The following is a 19,715-nucleotide window of genomic DNA, read 5'->3' on the forward strand; positions in this document are numbered from 1 at the left end:
CCTCATCTCTATGGGGCCCAGAGGAGCAGCTGAGCAATGCAGCATGTGCCAAAATCTAGGAGGAGACTGCGCAGCTCTACAGTGCAGTGGGCGTCTACCACCGGTGTGCAAGGACATGCCGCAATCGCTGGGAGGACCTGAAATGTTGTGCCCAATGGAGTGCCCAAGAATTATTTGGACAATCCTCTTAGCCCCATGTGCACAGGCCCCACCTCATGCCGCTGTACAGGAGGGTCCTGAGGACAGCCTGGCCGACCCTCCATGCTCAGCTGGATGATTTGGACCAGCAAAGATCTGATAAGTGCATTGCCTGCATACTGTGTCTGGTAGCATGGTGTGAGTGGTGACAGAGCTGGGCAAACATGTATCAAATGACACCATGTACACACTCTGTGCAAATGCTGCAGCAGTCATAAGGCCAATGCCCAATGGGATCACATTGGAAGCACTGACCAAAGTGTATCCTGGGACTTGTAGTGTCCTGAACACTACAGGGGAAATAGCAATCACTCTTGCATTTGCGTGAAGAAATTAAATGCCAACACCATGACTGGTGAAGCAAGGACCTTATCACTGCTTGGTGCCATGGCAAAGGGATGGTCCAGACACTGTTGAGTGTGAGGTCAAGAAGTTTCATTTCTTGTGTTGGATGCTGTGACATGCATGCCTTTGTTGTGTGTATCATCATTGTAAGGTATTATTTCATGTATCTTTGAGTACTGGCTGACATTGCCTGCCTCAGTCCCACGAGGAACTCACATGTCCCTGACACCCCATATTCCTCTTGTTCTACCTAAACCCCTTCCTATGTTGTGACCCCTTTGGCTGCATCCCAGGAAGGGATGGTGGCATCTGAGGGGGAGCTGGTTACAGCAGTTGATTGATGACCAGTGTAGGACCCGAGAGAAGTTGACCCGTTCCTTGGATTCACTCAATGACATCCTCACTTCCTTGGATGCAGCCATAATATCAGCTCTGTCTCAGTATCCTTTCCATATCACTGTCCATGTATCTCCCTGTAGATCCTCCCACTGTGTGTCCCCCCATACATCTCTTACCCCCTGTGTGTCTCAGTCCCGTATAGTGTTAAGTGCTCCAACGACCAGCCAGGAGGAGGCCACCACATCAGAGGATTTTATTGTCATCGATGACCAGAATTACATTTGACTGAGCATTACCCTTTGACTGGACTTTTTCTTTGTCCCCGGTGCACAGACTGATTTCCCTGATGCTTCCTGATATATTTTTTTATGTCCGCCCCCCCCCCCCATGTTTCCTGCCCATACTCCATGAAGAGTAATTGATTTGTTTCTCCTTTCCAAATGGATGTTTTTTGTTTCCTTTACAAAGATTCTGATATAAAAGAAAATCAAGAAGAGCTGCGTCGTGTAGTTCATTGCCTGTGCTGGAACCAAAGTATGAAAGTATACATCTAGAGCTGGTTATCTATGCCTTCCATATGACACCACTGTAAAGAGATGGTTCTACTGATCGACATGTCTTACACACATTGTTGACACATACATGGCCTACAGCCACATTTAGCATTTGAACATCATCCACTAATATGTAGTTTATTTACTTAGTGCTGTGCAAGTACAGGAGGTGACATGATTGCAACTCCAGGAGGCACTGTTTCTGTAATTTATGTTACAGTGCTCATGGGGGATCTCGCTTGTGTCTTCTCAGTTTTGGTGATGAGGATCTTTGTGATATGGTGCCTTTCCTGGGATCCTTATTAGCAGGTGGGTGTGGGTGGGTGTAGTTCCTGTCCAGTGTGGGGGTCTGCCTGGGCAGGGAGTATTGGAGACTGTACAGTGTGGGTGTCTGCCTGGACATGGGGTGTCTGGACCTGTACAGTGTGGTGGTCTGTCCAGACAAGGGGTATCTGAGCCTGTACAGTGTGGGGGTCTGCCTGGACAGGGGGTGTCGGAGTTTGTCTAGTTTCAGGGTCTGCCTGTACAGTGTGTGGGTCTGCCTGGGCAGGGGGTGTCACATCCTGTACAGGGAGAGGATGTGACTGTGCAGTGGAGGGGATGCAAGTGGAGTGTTTCCGTCATGGGTTGTTGCAGGTCCTGTGCAGGTTGCCTAACCAGGGGTTTGGTACAGGTAGAAATGTTGGCTCCCCTCCATGCATTGACTATGAAGGATTTTGTATCATCTTGAGTATCCCCATCATCATCTTCATAGCCAATGCATGGTATCTTGCAATCTCTTCCCTCTACATGGCCATGATGTCATTGAGCCTCTCCCCTTATGTCTTGTCAAGATCTATCCATCGTCTCCAACACCTGCGTCCTGCAGTGAGGCAGACATGTCAGACAGTGTAGCCCATATGTAATAATGATCTGCCTCACATCTGACTGCTGCTGGAAAAAATCCTCTGCTCACTCTCCAACATGTATACCTGCCAGCCCTCTCTGCATGAGGGGGCCTTGGATACGGCCAGCAGTTCCACCAGCAGAGGGGGTGGTTGCAAATGGAAGGTTGTGAGGAGTAGATTTGTGCCTAGGAGCTACCTGCTCCTCACCAGAGCTGGCATCTCCTTCAGATGTTAAAGAGAAGGCCTGGGAGACGCTGTAAGAGTAGGAATGTGTAGGGGAACCAACATGTCCGACCAGGGTGTAAGGGCTGTGAAGATGTGAGCTTTGGGGTTGGGGTTTGTTAGGAATGGGCAATCCTTTGGGGTGTATGAAAACGCACCATGCAAACCACAGCAGATGTGGACTTTGTTGATGAGCTGCATGGGCCAAAAGAGTGGTCAGGGGATTGGCCTTCATACCACTTGAGCTCTTCCTCCTCCTTTACTTTCTCCTCTCCCTCCTCCTATGCTGTTCTAGCAGCTGACAAAGCAGCTTGGAAGAGGAGTGGGTTCTCCCTTTGGATTCCTTGGCCCCCATCACTGGTAGATGGCCCTTCCTCCGGACTCAAATCTTCAACCTCACCACCTGTGAGACAGAGATTGCAACAGGCTAAATACTTGGCTTATAACATGACGCGGTGAAACACAGGGATTGTGTAAAATTATCTTCACATCAAAGGATGTTCTACATGTGATCTGGTTTATGTACCCCTACACGTGATAGCTCACACTGTGGCATTGAGGTGCTCAATGCAGATGTGAAATTCAAAAGCAAACTCACCAGTTCCAACCATAGGTCTGTGTGGTACTGAGATCCCACTAGATGTCAGCTGCTGGACCAGGCTCCATGAGTGTGTAGCAGAAGAATTGGTCTGTGATCAAGCAGCTTTGGAAAAAATTTACACCATAGTTAATGTTCTTCATGTATTATATGTGATTACGCACACCTGAAATCAACATCATTGATCTTTTAGGGTACATTTTACACACCAACTACAGGAGTGATGCTAAAATGTCAATATCTGCTACTCCACTTCCACAAGGATTTGGTTCTTGTTCAAGGGTAGGGTATCAATGGGTTATAACACTGTATGGCACACTTACCTGACTGACGGATGGCAGTGGGTTTGACTGCTGCAGCCAGGATGTCTCCTAAACCTTGGATGGTGTCATCCATATCACTGACGTAGTTCTGGCAGAAGTTGTAACGTAACATGCATATCCATTACTGATTGCAAAGGATGATGGTTATGATTCCACATATACATGTCAGAGGTATGGACCAAAGATCTACAAGTTACAGATGGCCCCAGATTAACAGGTATCACACTTGCAGGTAAACATGTATTTGGAGGCTACTGAGACCTATAGGATGGAAATAACTAGGGTGTCCTGAACTGGCTACCTCTGGGCACACCTACATCTTAATTGGCATCATGCATCCTACGTATGACATGGTATCTGCTAATTTGTGAAGGAGTCTTCCAGAACATGCAGAGCAGGGTAATCTTTGCACATCAGATTTTGTCAGCAAATTGACAAGTACATGTTTGATATATTTAATTGTCAACCAAGGTATGGGTAACATTTAATCAACCCCCGACCCAACAGGACAACATTGCTAATTTTGGACCTTGAGGTCACCCATTTCTGCAGTGCACTTTTCCTTTGGCCTGTGTTTCCAATGTACACGTACAACTTCATGGTCTATTTTACCTGACACTGAATATTGTCATGTATAGCACACATTCTGTAGTCCTCTAATCAGAGGTTCACTCATTTGTGATCATGTTTGCAAAGCAAAATGAACATTATTACAGGATCCCACATTTTGGTCAAGTGGAAAAGCTGGGCTGAGTCCCACCTTTATTGTTTTCACGTTGTGCAGTTCATCACTAGATGTCTAGGCTTCCCCCCCTCTACACCCATCTTGCCAGCCACTACAACACTCCCAAAATGCAAGCCTGCTGGTATCAGTACATCCCTCACTAATTACTTTAGCTGTTCTTTCCTGGCATTTTGTCGGCAAGTACCCATGTCATGAACTTGGAAATAGGTTGTAATTCCACCTCTCCATGATGGACCTGGGGACAAATATATGAGCCCCTGAAGACACCGGAGGATCACTCTTTGTTCAACTTCAGCTGCACAAACCAGTAAATCATGTCTATGAGGCCACAGCAAGCCACTTTGCATGTTTTGAAATGGCCTTCTGGAGTGTGTCAAGGCTGAACAAATCACAACATTGCTGCACTCTCCACTTAAATGACATTCCATGAAAAATGGGAACACTTGTGACAGTTCCCCAGAGTGACAGAGTCATGTATACCTGAGAAGGCACAAACACCTTACACCTCATGAGATGAGACATACTGACTTGTAACATATAGACTTGCAGCACTGATCCACGCAAAATCAACCATTATGAACTCTTAGGTAGGTACTGTAAACATATATTTTTGGTTGTCCTTTCATTGGCCAATATGTGAAGGTGATGTGTGGGATACTGGCTCTCATTATGACATTGGCAGTCAGCTGACTGCCACGCCGGCAATGGCGGTAGTACCGACACCAGGCTGGCGGTGAAGACTGCTAAATAATGACCACAGTAGTGATCCCTCCCATATATAGCCAATGAAACACCTAATCCGCCAGTGCGGTCCGGCCACCGACCACGGTGGTTGACATCTTCAGGCTGGCATAACACCATTCACCGCCCACCATATTATGACCTAGCAGCCCGCCAGGATTTCAGGGGCGGGACCACTGCCACCAGAAGCCTGGTAGAAATTACTCATATAAAAGGAGACACTCACCTCCAGGGACACAGAGGAGTCTGAGGCCACCATGGAACCCGAACTGGAAGCCCTGCTGATTCTGCACCATGCGATGGCAGTCTAGGAGCAGCAACGTCAACAAAGACGACGATGGTGAGTACAGCTGCCTAGCACACAAGGGAGGAAGGAGAGAGTGACACACCCACACGCACAACAGACACCATACACCCATACCACACACAGAGTAGAATCCGCTGATAAATCCAATAGCAACATAAGCCAGAAGTAAAGAAAGCCAGGACAAATACCTTTGGTCCAACCACTGTATTCTAGTGGGAATAGCGACCACACCTAACTATATACATAAACGGCCATTGGCCGGTCCAATTGTCTGTGGCATTCCACAGGGCCCAACTTGACTCCTCACAGCCCAAGTCACTCCACTGGGCAGGGACATAATTGTGCAAGGCAGGCATCTCAGGGGGCAGGTAGGGGGTTTATTGGGAGGGGGTTCCTTGGATTTTAGTGTGGGAGGGGGCGGGCCTTTGCTTTACTGTTTAGGGGGCGGAAGAGTGGGCTTGGAGTGGGGGGGTCAGAGTGGCTGTCTTGTGCCCCTTAGTGGGAGCTTTTTCAATGGGGGGAGGGAGATGTGCCATGAGAGGACTGGGAGCTGGAGATACTGGGCTGGGGGAGCGGAACCTTCCTTTTACAGACAACACGGGGTGGGGTAGGAGGAGGGAAGAGGTCAAGGCGGGCAAGGATTTTTTTTTTGGTACAGTGGGGCGGAGTGTGGGAGGAGGTTTAGGAGTGGAGGAGTGATTGTAGGGGGAGTAGGTGTGCTGGACTGGCTTGCAGGTGCGTGTGCGAGGTGGATGGGTGTTGAGTGTCTGAGTGGGAGCATTTATGTTTTGAAAAGTTTCAACACTCTGTCCATCATTTTATTTTGTGATATTGCCTTGTGCGCCCTAAATGGCTAGGGTATGCCCAGACGTGGGTCCCTTGCTCACTGTGCCACTGGATTCAAGCTAGCCTTGCTGATGAGGGGTGAAACCCTGAAGCCAGTCCCAGGATGCTTGTTTCTGGTCCAGTGAGGACCTGGCTTGGCAGTTCGGGCTGGACTGTTCCCATGAGGAACAGGGTCAAGACTGATTTGCATATGGCTGGGTCTAAACTGGGGTGGCATGGTGAGCAAAACAATGATGGATTAAACCCAGATCTGTGACTGCGGGTGAGTGTTTGCATTGTTCAGCACTCCGTCCATCATCCTTTTGTGTTGCTCTAGGGGCTGAGGTGCCTGGGGTGAAGGAGACACCGACCCTCTAGGGTGAACGGGCACAGGCAATTCGGTGAGGGGCTTCTGGGAGGGCGGTGCTGGTAGGGGGTGGTGAAAGATGATGTAGCTGGGGTGATTGCAGAGGGGTCTGCCACAAACAGGGAGCTTCCATCGGAGGAGGACTCAGCGTCTGTTGTTGTATCTCCTGTCTCCCCCGTGGTGCTTCCCTCACTGTCCAACCCACTTGTCCCCTCAGCGTCGGTGGACACTGCCTCCTGGGTCCCGTGGGCTGCTGCTCCCCCACTTGCCGGTGCCCCTGCTCCTTCGCCAGATGATGCTAATGCACACAAGGACAGGATGAGAAAAGGAGAGAGGGTGACGGAAAAAGAAAGGGAGTACAGGGTGAATTACAGCAATCACAGCACATATGGCACACACATCACAATTACTCACTGGTACTAACACTGTGCAGTATGAACCACCATACCAAACCACTGCCTGGGAACAATAGCAGAAATGAACCCAGACACTACCATCTGCACACCTACTGGGACTCACTAAGCCATGTCTGCTATGGTATGCCAGCTACTTGCCAAGACCAAATGTACATACCACTCACCATTGCTAAGCAGGACTCCAGAAGATTAGGTATAGTGGCATATTGGGCCATACACTGACTAGAACCTTGTACCCAAACACCATGGCAGGCTTCAGGAAAGAATACCACACAGTGTGTGCTCACCCCCTTCTGGCTGCTGTAATGCCCTCAGGCTCCCATCCAGCTCAGGGTAGGCCACCACCAGTATGTGGGCCATCAGGGGGGTCAGGGTTCGTCTGGCACCCCTTCCTCGTTGGGAGGCCATCCCCAGCTGGGACTCTGCCATCTTCCGTGCCCAGTGTCTCAGGTCCTCCCACCGTTTGTGACAGTGGGTGCTTCGCCTGCCATAGACCGCCAGGGTCCACACATCCTTGGCGATGGCACACCATATACCCTTTTTTTGATGGGTGATGACCTGCAGCGGAATAGACACAGGAAAATAGTATTAGTCTGACAGTCCTGCCTGTTACACTTATGGCCCACCATACCCCTTTACATCACCATTTACACACACGTGGCCTAGCACACAACCTGTAGGCCGCCCAGGGGACATCCACCCACCCCCTTACATGATGCCTTCACACAACACTCCATGCATTCATGCTACATGCATCGTGCCAACAGTGTACTTACCTGTTGGTCTGGAGGCCCATACAGCAGTCCGTACTGGGGTAGGACCCCAGCCACCAGTCTCTCCAACTCTGCTAAAGTGAAGGCAGGGGCCTTTTCCCCAGTCACACGGGCCATGGTAGGTTCCAGACACAGGTCACAGCAGCACATGCAGTGTATGTCCTCTCCTGTTGAAGGTCAGGTAGCAAGTGAGGAATATGATAGAAAATGGCAGACACGTCCACGGTGGTGCATACCTTCACCGCCGGCATATATCACCATTGGCCGCTGTAACCCATAGGGCCCAATGTTAGCCAATGAGGAGTTGCACAGCGGTTCCCGACCGCCTCCCGCAAAGGCGCACAACATCAGCGGAATTACCTCACTTCCACCTGTCCCTCCACACAGGACAGGCGGATGGCATTTCAGGGGGTGGGGCAGGCCCTGGATAATTACTGTGTTACTGTTTATATTTGGACATACAGGACAATTCTCACTGACCCATTACAATTTGACAGCATGCATCGTACTGTTGTTGCCCCATTGTTCAGTTTGTGACTGGCTCCTCATTCTTTTGTCCCTTAGATTGCTATCGCTGCGAATGAATAGCAGATGGAGACATACCCCTGTGTACAGACACCTGGTGGACTTGGCAACAATGGAGGACAGGCACATCATCCTCACCTATAGACTTGACAGGGCCACAATCACAGAGCTGTGTGCCCAATTGAAGCCTGACCTGATATCTGCTATCCTTCACCCCACTGGGATCCCCCCTCTTGTACAAGTTCTATCAGGGCTCCATTTCCTGGCAACTGGTTCTTTCCAAGTGACAGTGGGCTTGGCAGCAGGAATGTCACAGCCAATGTTCTCAATTGTGCTGACCAGTGTTGCCGACCCTGATTAAACACATGTGCAGCTACATTGTATTTCCCCAGGTGGAAGATTTGGCCACAGTGAAGGCTGACGTCTATGCAATGGGACATATCACCAACATAATTGATTTGATTGATGGAACACATATTGCATTTGTCCCCCCCATCAAAATGAACAGGTGCACAGAAATTGTAAGAGTTTCCACTCAGTGAATGTACAGATGGTGTGCTTGGCGGAACAGTACATCTCCCATGTCAATGCTAAGTATCCTGGGTCAGTGCATGATGCCTTTGTCCTGAGGAATAGCAGCATCCCCAATGTGATGGCCCAACTAAAGAGGCACGGGTGTGGCTAATAGGTGAGCCCTAGTCCCCACCCAGTATATGTTGGGGTATGGGTATGGTGTGGGCCATATGGATAGTGTGTGGCTAAATATTGTCCCTCAATATTTGCAGGTGACTTTGGTTACCCCAACCTATCATGGCTACTGACCCCTGTGAGGAATGCCAGGACAAGGGCAGAAGAACGTTATAATGAGGGACGTGGGCGAACCAGAAGGATCATAGAAAGAACCTTTGGCCTCCTGAAGGCTAGGTTTCGGTGCCTCCAGCTAACAGGTGGATCCCTGTGTTACTCACCTAAGAAGGTCTGCCAGATAATAGTGGAATGCTGCATGTTGCATAACCTTGCCCTGAGACGCCAGGTACCTTTTCTGCAGGAGAAGGAGGCTGGAGATGCCCTTGTGGCTGCAGTGGACCCTGTAGACAGTGAGGATGAGAAAGCAGAGGATGAGGATGAGGACAACAGAACGGCAGTGATCAGACAATATTTCCATTGACACACAGGTAAGACAGTGTTACTTCACATTTCATTGTCATTATTTTGATGTTCTTTGGCACTGGCATGCTGTTATTTCCCACTTCTATGCCCACTTACTGTACCCTTTGGCAATTCATTTTACACATGTTGGTGCCTCACAATAGCTCCTGGTTTGATCATTGCAGCCAACTACAGGTCGTTCATGTGTGCTCATTTACTGTACAGTTGAATTGCAATGTTTTTACATGGTTAAACGTATACATACTTAAAAAATGTGACATACTCCATATTTCTATTTTTTTCAAGGGTGTTTATTGAACTGCTAAGATATCGAGGGGCAAGTGCAATGGGGTGCTGATGGAGGAAATTCCAGGGTATAGTTCCAGTCTGTTGCACAGATGCATTGTCCATGGGGACATAGGAAGGGGACCAATGGCAGTTCAAGGTGGACAGGTTGGCTGAGTGGGACACAAGGGTGACAATCAGGAGAGTGTCATTTCCTGGTGGGAGTCTTGGCAATAGTCTCTGGCTTCTGCCTGGATCACAGGGAACGTTTGTGGGGCTGGTTCTCCTTCTGCAGGGGGAGGGGTGCTGGTGGCCTGTGAGTCCTGTGGTGGGGCCTCCTGTCCACTAGCGGCAGCGAAGGTGGAAGGCAATACAGATATCTGGCTAGTGGCAGGGTCCCGCTGTTGTGATACTGCCTCCCTCATAATATTGGCCATGTCTGCCAGCACCTCTGCTATGGAGATCAGGGTGGTATTAATGGCCTGCAAGTCCTCTCTGATTCCCTGGTACTGTCCCTCCATGTTTCTGTGTGTGACATATTGTGCATCAGTGGCTTGCCCTCTTTGATTGTATTTGCCCTGGCAGCTTTCACTTGTGTAAGTCGGTATGTGGTGGGCTAGCTGATTCTCTCTAGTGTGCATGCTTTAGTGATAGGTGTCCATGCAGGGCTGTGTGTGATGTCCATGCATTGGTAGGGCATGCAGGGCTTGGCATTGTGATGAGTGAGATGTGATGGTGGGGTGTGTGGGAGGTGGTAGAGTGATGGAAGTGAGGGTGAGGGTATGTGATGGCATGCAGGTACGGGGTAGTAGAGTTGACTTACCAGAGTCCAGTCCTCCTCCTACTCTGGCCAGGCCCTCAGGATGCATGATTTCCAAGACGTGCTCCTCCCATGCTGTGAGTTGTGGGGGAGGAGGTGATGGTCCACCGCCAGTCCTCTGTACAGCGAGTTGGTGTCTTGGTGCAATGCAACATACCTTTCTCCGTAGGTCGTTCCACCTCTGCCTGATGTCATCCCCAGTTCTTGGGTGCTGTCCCACGGCGCTGACCCTGTCCACGATTCTCTGCCATAGATACATCTTTCTAGCTATGGATATCTGCTGCACCAGTGCTCCAAATAGCTGTGGCTCTACCCGGATGATTTCCTCCACCATGACCATTAGCTCCTCCTCTGAGAATCTGGGGTGTCTTTGTGGTGCCATGGGTGTTGTGTGAGTTGTGTAGGTGAGGGTGTGTAGGTTGATGTGTTAGGGTGTGTGATGTGGGGTGCATGGGTGGTGTATAGGTGTAGCTAGTGTGTGGCTCTGGTTTTGTCTGTGGTCGTGGTGTCTGTCTCATGCCAATGGATTGTATTCGTAAAGATTTGTGGGTAATGTGTGTGTGTTTTATAGTGGTGTGGGTGTGGTGTGTGTATGGGTGTCAGGTGTGTGTTGTTTGAATTGTCCAATCGGGTGTTGTTTTGTTTGAGTGTGTGTATTTTGAGTGTGGAGGTACGTACCGCAAATGGTTTACCGCCACTGAATGTCCGCCATAGTGATTCATGGGTCATAATGTGATGGGCGTTGTTCTGTTGGCATAACGGTGTGCGTTTGGACACTGCCAGTTTATCACTGACCTTTGGGCTGGCGGGTTTGTGTCTGTGGCTGAATACTAACGGATTGGTGTGTGTGTGTCATAATATGGTGAACAGATATCTGCCACTGCGGCGGTATGTTGGCGATAGTCAGCGTGGCGGTAAGTGGGAATTAGCGCCAAATTGTATAATGAGGGCCTTGGTGTCATTGTTAATATCATTGCATATTACCTGGCACCACATTGCGGTCATCACTCACAGGCAGCCCATGGAGCAGGGGGGGGGGTCTATGGTGGAGAGGAGATCTCTCTCAAGTGAGGTGAGTTGGAAGCGGGCTCCAGTCTGTATACTTGGGAGAGCTCTGGACATCTCTATCCTGATGTACTTCTCTTTCACCCTCCTCTTCTCATCCTGCCACATGTTCTTGATGCCATTGAGGGTTCAGATATCCTCCCCCAATGCTGTGACTGCTGGGGCAAACTGCTGCCATAAGGCTGCCTTCTATGAGGAACTGCTATTGCAGAGTTGGAGAACATGCAGTCACTTGTAGTTCCTCACAATAACTTTCAGGATCACAGTGGTCTCCTCCTCTGCATGGTTTCTTTCCCTCCTAGTAGGCAGCATGGCTTCAGGATATGCAGTGCAGGCAGGCACAGTGTTGTTGAGGAGAAACCAGAGCCTTGCTTGCTTGCTGCTATTATCTGGTTTTGGATCTGGGTTGCAGGTGGAATTGATAATGTGCAGGTGCATGTAATTACACTGATTCCTGCTGAGGGTCAGATGATCCAGCCCGAGTATGGCTGATCTGCCCAAGTGCGGATGATCCCCCTGAGTGCGGATTATCTGCTCCAAGTGCAGACGTAAAGCTACTACTTGTAACTTACCTTTGTGAATACCTGAAAATCATAAACTTACACTTTTGGTCTAAACTGAGACCAAAAGTGTAGGTTTACCTTTGTGAATCGGGCCATAAGTATAGACCTAAATTTTAACTTTACTTTTAGTAAAGTTAGACTTTTGGTCTATGTTTAGACTTTTGGTCTAAGTTTAGACCAAAAGTCTAAACATAGACCAAAACTCTAACTTTACTGATAGTAAAGTTAGAGTTTTGGTCTAAGTTTAGACTTTTGGTCTAAGTTTACTTTGTGAATCGTGCCCTAAGTTTACACCTAATGTTTCAGTTTAGATCTAAAGTCTAGCTTTAGACCTGAAGTCTACATTTAGACTTCAGGTCTAAATGTAGACTTCCCATCTAAAGTTAGATTTTAAGTCTAAGTTTAGACCTCAATTCTAACTTTAGACTTGAAGTCTAACTTTAGATCTGAATTCTAAGTTTAGACATGAAGTCTAAGTTTAGACGTCAATTCTAAAGTTAGACTTCAATTCTAATCTTAGGCTTAAGGTCTAAGTTTATCTTTGTGAATTGGTCCCACAGTGTCTCAGCCTTCCCTGTTTTCTATGCCTGTTTGAATACTTTGGTCCATGCTTTGCCTGGCTCTTGCCATTAACATGATGTGTAAAGCGTGTAACATGATGATTTAGTCATATGTTCCCAAGGCCTTACATTATATGTTATTTGCTTGAAATTTTTGGTCCTTGGCTTTTACTTACTTTTTTACTTGCATTTTCTTATATTTTCTGTTTCTTTACTTTGTGTTTCCATGGTCTGCATTTTCCATGCCTTGTATTATTTTGTATTTTATGGCCTTGCTTTTCATTGTGTTTTTTCCTTTTTTGCATGTGGTGTATTTGCCTCTATTATTGTCATACTTATGATCAGTCTGGTTGTATTTCAGGACTTTATATTCTTGTTTTCTCTTGGGCCTCTAGCCCAATGTTTATCTTTTCATCTCTTGTGCATTGTGTTTCCTTTTCTTAATCTGCATTTGTAAGTGGTCTAATTTTGCTTCACCTTCTGGTTTGTATTCTTACTTTTCATTGTTGTTTGTGTCTTCTTTCGACTCATCCTATCTTTTTTCATGCATTGTGTTTTTTTTAGTTTTCTTTTTTTACTTTCCTTACCATGTGCGTAGCATGTCTCGTTATTCTCTTATTTTTTGAGTAGAAGCGAGAAAGAGGTGGAAACTCGCAGGACGAAGGAAAACAGGAAGAGGGTCTTGTGCTCATAACTATTCACTCCTGGTCCAGTGCCTGATGATTGACCCTGCCCAGTTACCCGTGATTCATAGCCCTATTTATAAAAGGACTCAGGTGAAATTATTAGCCAGTGCTTATTGTCTGTTGTCCTACAACCAGGTTTTCAACTAATCACTATAGTCATTCAAAACAATAGGTGTCATTGCGTTCTCATACTCATAAGAAAACAAACGGAATGTCTCTAATGCTATTAAACCTCATTGTTGACTGTTAAGTAACACCATTCATTTTTACTGCCTCCCTTGGTAGTGTTTATATCCTCAATATTGAGAGGCTTCAATACTGTCTCTTTAATAATGTGATGTCAGTACAATTTCTTAAGGACAAGGATTGAAGGTACCATGTCTGACAGAATGATGGGCGCTTACCGGCTCTTTAATGAAATAACAAGTAATGGATACGTTCCGTCAATCTCAAGAAATTAGATTCTTGTCTCTTTAATTAATGGAGGTGATGGTACTGTCTCTTTAAACACAAGAGGTAATGGTTCTGCTCTTTTTTTTTTTTTAAAGTGTCAGTGCTGCAATTTTAGAGCCAGAATCATTGACACTGTCTTTTTAATACACATCTGTATTAATAGTGCATTATTAATAACACAGTGCCTCTCTTGTCAAACTAATCCATGTAATGCAATGTGTCAAATGACGTTTCCGTGGATAAGAATCATCTAGGGGGCAAGAAAAGGTCAGCTACCTGTTACGTTTTGAAACTACATAGTGTATCTGTTATAGAGGGAGCAGAATTAATCAGTTGTTACAGTTCAATGCATTTATCCTTACACGGGCGTGAGACACTTTATACAGACATATGGGGACTCACTTTTCATAGATAGCCAAACCACTAAGCATCCTAAATCACCGTCCTTGTTAACATTAAGTCCACACCAGACATGGAATAACTTCAGATACGTGGGATTGTCATGAGATAGCTACTCTTTATCCGACACTACGTGGCAGAGTCACAGACGTCAGTTAGCATAAAATGTATTTTAGGAGCTATTGCTCACTACAACGGGTGTCTTGATGCCACAAAACAGATGGTTATTGTTACCAAACTCAGTGGTATTCATTTAGGATGGAGTGGCCCTCCCGGACTTATGACTAAGAGGTCAAACACCGCTTCCCTCGTTAGTCTACTGAGCCGTCCGACCCAGCTTTTAAGCTAGTTTTTTATAAACTAGCAGTGATTGGATTTACGAGACAATTTCACCTAAGTCCAGTTCTATTGCACATGTAGGAAGACTACAAAACACAGAGGATTAGTCCCACAACATATACATTCTATGTACCTCACTGAATGCGAGAACATGCCCTAAATTATTTTTTATACAGGATAAATAAAAATAGAAGGGATCAGATACAAAAATCCCCTTGATCCAGAACAACATCTAGGTAAAATTCATGTGATCTGCTTGAACACCCCTGGACCTAAAATTAATGCTATAACAAGCGTTGGGAATACGAATAGGACTGGCTTATATGTGCAAGTGGCTCTTCAGTTACTGATGAATTTCGGAAACCGGGTAGTCTCACAGGTATCGATTCCCAGGCTCAGAAAGAACATACAACGTGGTAGCGTTGCCCCTGGAATCAAGTCTATATGACAATCGTATGACCTATGTGCCAGCAGCTGGGTGGCCTTCTGTTCACTAAAGACATAATGGAAGTCTTTATATGGTGCAGGAATGGCCAGTGTGTCGTCCGGCTTGATGGCCGTACTATGTGTGGACCCACTCTATGTTTAGATTCTAATGTCACTGTCCTTGCTGCCCAGTCAGTTTTGGGATTGTGTAACTGAAGCCAGGGTCTCCTCAAAATGGCTCCAAATACTGAGGTATCTATGAGGTAAAACTGAATTTGTTCTATATGGTTGTTTGCACAAAGCATGGACAAGGGTGTTGTTTGATAAACGATAAGCCCGGAGGACAATTCTGAGCCATCCATGGCTCTGACTGGTTCAGGGACGTCTTTTCTGACAGCCGTAATATTTAGGGTTTTAGCCAAACCCAAGTCTAAAAAGTTTCCGGTAGCCCCAGAGTCAATCAATATGGAAATTACCTTATGAACCTGAGGGGACAACACTAACGTCACAATAAGAGTTACATATCGAGGTACTGGACTGGTGGTATTAGCCAGAAGATGTGAGACCATATTGAATGAAGTGCTCGATAAAATGGTCTCAGAAGTTATCGAGCCAGTTAGTTTTCTGCCTGGTCAGGAAGAGAGAATTCAGGCCCTGTTACCCCTCCAATGGCTTTCTTTTGAGCAGTAGGCTTGTTAGGACATTCCCGAGCAAAATGCCCTTCCTTACTGCAGTATAAACACAGTTTCAATTTTTTCCTACGTTCTTTCTCTTCCTTAGATAGTGGGCCCCGCACACTGCCAATTTGCATGGGCTCAGGTGTATCATGAGTGGGAATCGTGGACTCCTTTTTCTCAGTTTTGAGCATCACTAAGCGTGTGTCACCCTGGATTTTTTCTCCCTTACGTTCACTCAAGCGGTGATCTAATCGTACCACCAGGTCAATGAACTCGGAACACTCCATAGGAGGTTCTACAATTTGGGCTAGGGCATCCTTTTGATCGTCCAGAGGGCCACGATAGGAGAGGGAGGTCCTCTTCTCCTCAGGCCACTCAGTCTCTGCCACCAACCGATTGAAAGAGGTGATATAGGACAGTAGATCCTTGTTTCCCTTGCGCAAATTCAGCATCTCATTGTCAATGGCTTACACGAAGAGATGTTTGGCAAACAGTTTCTGCAAGGCTTTCTTGAACAGGTTGAAATCATACAGTATAGGGTCATTGCGCTCCACCAGCGGAATAGACCAGTTAGCTGCATTGCCTCCCAAATAACAGATAATAAAAGCTACCTTTACAGCATCGTTGGGGAATGCAGCTGCCCGACACAAAAACTGTAGCTGGCACTGGTTAAGAAAAATGTTGAACTTCTATCTCCAAAATCCTTTCTGGAGAAGCTAAGGGCACAGGGTTTGGTGTTGTGACTATTACCTGCATGGGCTGTGTGGTGGAAGTCGTTGGGCATGAATCGGGTCTAGGAACATGATTAGACGGGTCAAACAGAGGGGCCTGTAGTACTGGAGAGCTTTGTTTTAGTTTGACTCCTCCCCAGGTGTCTTGTGGTTTATACCGCTGTAGTTCAGTGTGCAACTCTAGGTTCCCTTGCTTTAAGGAAATAACTTCCTTCTGTAATCCCGCTAGGGCCCTATTTAAATCAAATAAAGATGGAGCATCCTGATCAGCTGGTAAAGCCTGTGCTAAACCTTTGAAAGTACCCATTGAGGAATCCATCACCCAGGCAGCCCTGTATGTTGTGGCTTGGCTTTATGTTGTGACGGGGCCGCTCACCTGAAAAGCAAGAAGTCTGCAGGGGTGATGGTATGCCCCCGACCTCCTGGAACACCTCTCGCCACTTCCTGGTGGACACAGAAACCCCAGCAGGTGTCCCAAAAGGAAAGGGGGAGTGGAAGAGAAAGAGACAAAACACTGCCACGTCTTGCCGGTCCAGCCAGGCACCCTGTATCTTCGGGGGGGGCAGGTCGTTGTTGACAGAGTGATAGTAGAGTTAGTGCACTCAACTTCCTTGAAACTGAATCTCTCTTTCTGATATGGGCACGGGAGAGGTAGAAGAACACTGGGATGCTCCAGCACTTTTCTTGGATAGTAATAACTGTTGGCACAATTACTAACACTGCATTACCAAAAACCCAAACTGAGTACCATAACAATAAGTACTGCAACACTAAGGCTGGCTTCACAGAGATTCACTGTTGCACACTACAATTAGAACTGTGGTTGCACTCATCATGCACAAGAAAGACAAACAAGGGCATTTATTATATCATGTATAACTTTCCTGCATGCATAGGGTTAAACTAAAAGGAACAAAAACAGTACAAGAAATACAAATACCCACTCTGGGTTTAAACAGTTAGGGTGGCACAGTTTGGTTTGGTTTCACTGTGTGTGTGGAAAACCCTTCAAAAGCAAATTCCTCAAACCTGAAACACAGGCATGAATGACACAATTTAAATCCAAGAGTTATGCTATTAGAGAAAGAAAAGTCACGTAAATGCTCTTTTAAAATTGCACTTTTTGTAGTACTTTAGCTCAAGCAGATTTCCTGAAGCACATTTAGGCAAGTAACTAATAATGTAAAATGTTCAGAAATGCATTTGTCTCTTCAAGATAAGCACTCTGCCAAAAAATGAGGTCTGGAATACACCAGCTGTTCTAGGAAAGCGCAGTGCTCAAAGAACAAACTCCCTGGAGAATACTAGTCACTTAGTTGCAGTCTTTTCCGGAGTGCAGGAGGAATGCCTGGTGTCAGCTGGTACAGGAACAAAGAAAAGAATTGCCTCTAAAGTCCTGAATACGAGGATGACAGCAGGGGCTGGACTGCCAAATCAGATGCTGAGATCAGGAAGCAAAACAAAGCCAAGCAGGGAGGCATGCTTCACTCTGTTATTTATAGCCAATCAAGAAAGCAGTTGAGTTTCAACATGTGGATGAGTAACCATACCCAATTAGAAGCACATGTCTACATCACACCCAATTAGAAGCACATGTGTACACCTGCTCACATTAGCAAACAAGCATTGGTAAAACAAGCATTGATAAAACCAATTGCGTAACACAGCACATGATGTTTACTTAGAAACCAAGAACAGTGATATGATTTAACCCTAATCTCTGGGGATGCTGACAGATAATGCAGGAGGCACCTTGGGGATTCCTGACATCTGTGATGTTGGTGCTGCAATTAACCCAGTGCTCCCTTTCTCTCTCTTCCGCCTTTTTTCTTCTGTCATCCTGTCCATGTGTGCATTAGCATCATCTGCGGGAGGAGCAAGGGCACCAGTGACAAAGGACGCTGCATCCCACAGGACCCAGGAGGCAGAGTCCACTGATGAGGAGGGGACCAGTGGGACGGAAGACGAGGGGAGCACCACCGCAGAGACAAGTGGTGACAACACTGACTCGGATAACTCCTCCAAAAGAAGGTCCTTGGTGGTGGCAGACACCTCTGGGACCAACCCAGCAACAGGTACAGCTGACACACCCTTACCAGTACCGCCCTCCCAGTAGCCCCTTACCGAGTTGCCCCTGCATGCTCACCCAGGAGGGTGGGCATCCCCTTCACCCCAGGCACCTCAGGCCCTGACCCAGTGAGCCCTGCTGCAAAGAGTGAGGAGGATATTGACCTCCTGAGATCCATCTCTGTAGGACAGTCAACCATTGTGAATACCATCCAGGGGCTGGCATCCCAGATACAGCAATGCAATGTATTCCTCGAGGGCAATCACGGTGGATTGGCGGCCCAACAGAGATCGTTTCAGGCTTTGTCCTCCTCTCTGATGGCAGCCATTGTCCCTGCTCCTACTGTCCTTCATCCAACTATCACTTCCCAGTCCCAATCTCCTCAACCCCAACACATCCCATGCACACATACAGACAAGCATGCACACATAACATCAAACAAGAGTGGCACAGACAAACACAGGCAGCACATTTCAGGCCACAAGCACTCACACAAACAACAGATAGTTGCACACACAACAACATCCACTGCGTCCACTGTCTCCCCCTCCTCCTCCTCCTTCTCCCTCACTGTCACATTTGCACTCACACCTGCATGCACTGCATTAACAGCCACCATCACCATCACCATACCAAGCAGCACACATGCCTCATTTTCATACACCGCCACAACATCAATGCACGCATCACCTGTGTCTTCTCCCACCCTGTCTGCCCCCCTCCTAAGAGACACAAACGCACGCACTCAGACAACCAACAGCCATCCACCTCACAACAGCACACCGCCCATGTACCTGCTCCCAAGTCTAGCAGATATACACCCCCAACAAGCACTCCCTCTACCTCCACTCCCATCCCTACTCCCTCATCCCGCCACACCGTCCCTACAAAGCTTTTCCTTGCCCAACTTAACCTTTTCCCTCCCCTTCCCCCCTTTCCTGCCTGTAAGAGCAGGGTCACAACGACCCAGCCCAGCACCTCAGCCAAACAGTCCACGGGAACAGTGGAGGCACTTCCTAGTCGTGGAGGCAAGAAAGGAAAGGATCCTAAGCCATGCAGAACCCACCCACTCTGGTCAGGGCAAGGGAGTTACACGTCCAAGATAACCCCTGCTCACCCCCTTGGTAGCTTGGCAGGAGAAGTCAGGCCTAACCCGGAGGCAATGTGTAAAGCATTTGCACAACGCACACAACACATGTGACACAATATGTACACCACAAAGTAAACACAACACTGAGCTATGTAAAAATAAACTGTATTGCACAAAACATAATTAGACCAAACATTACATGTCAGTAATACCCTGCTGCCTTAGCAGTTGTCATAACA

Source organism: Pleurodeles waltl, chromosome 3_1 (genome assembly GCF_031143425.1).
Source record: "Pleurodeles waltl isolate 20211129_DDA chromosome 3_1, aPleWal1.hap1.20221129, whole genome shotgun sequence".
Classification (NCBI taxonomy): Eukaryota; Metazoa; Chordata; class Amphibia; order Caudata; family Salamandridae; genus Pleurodeles; species Pleurodeles waltl.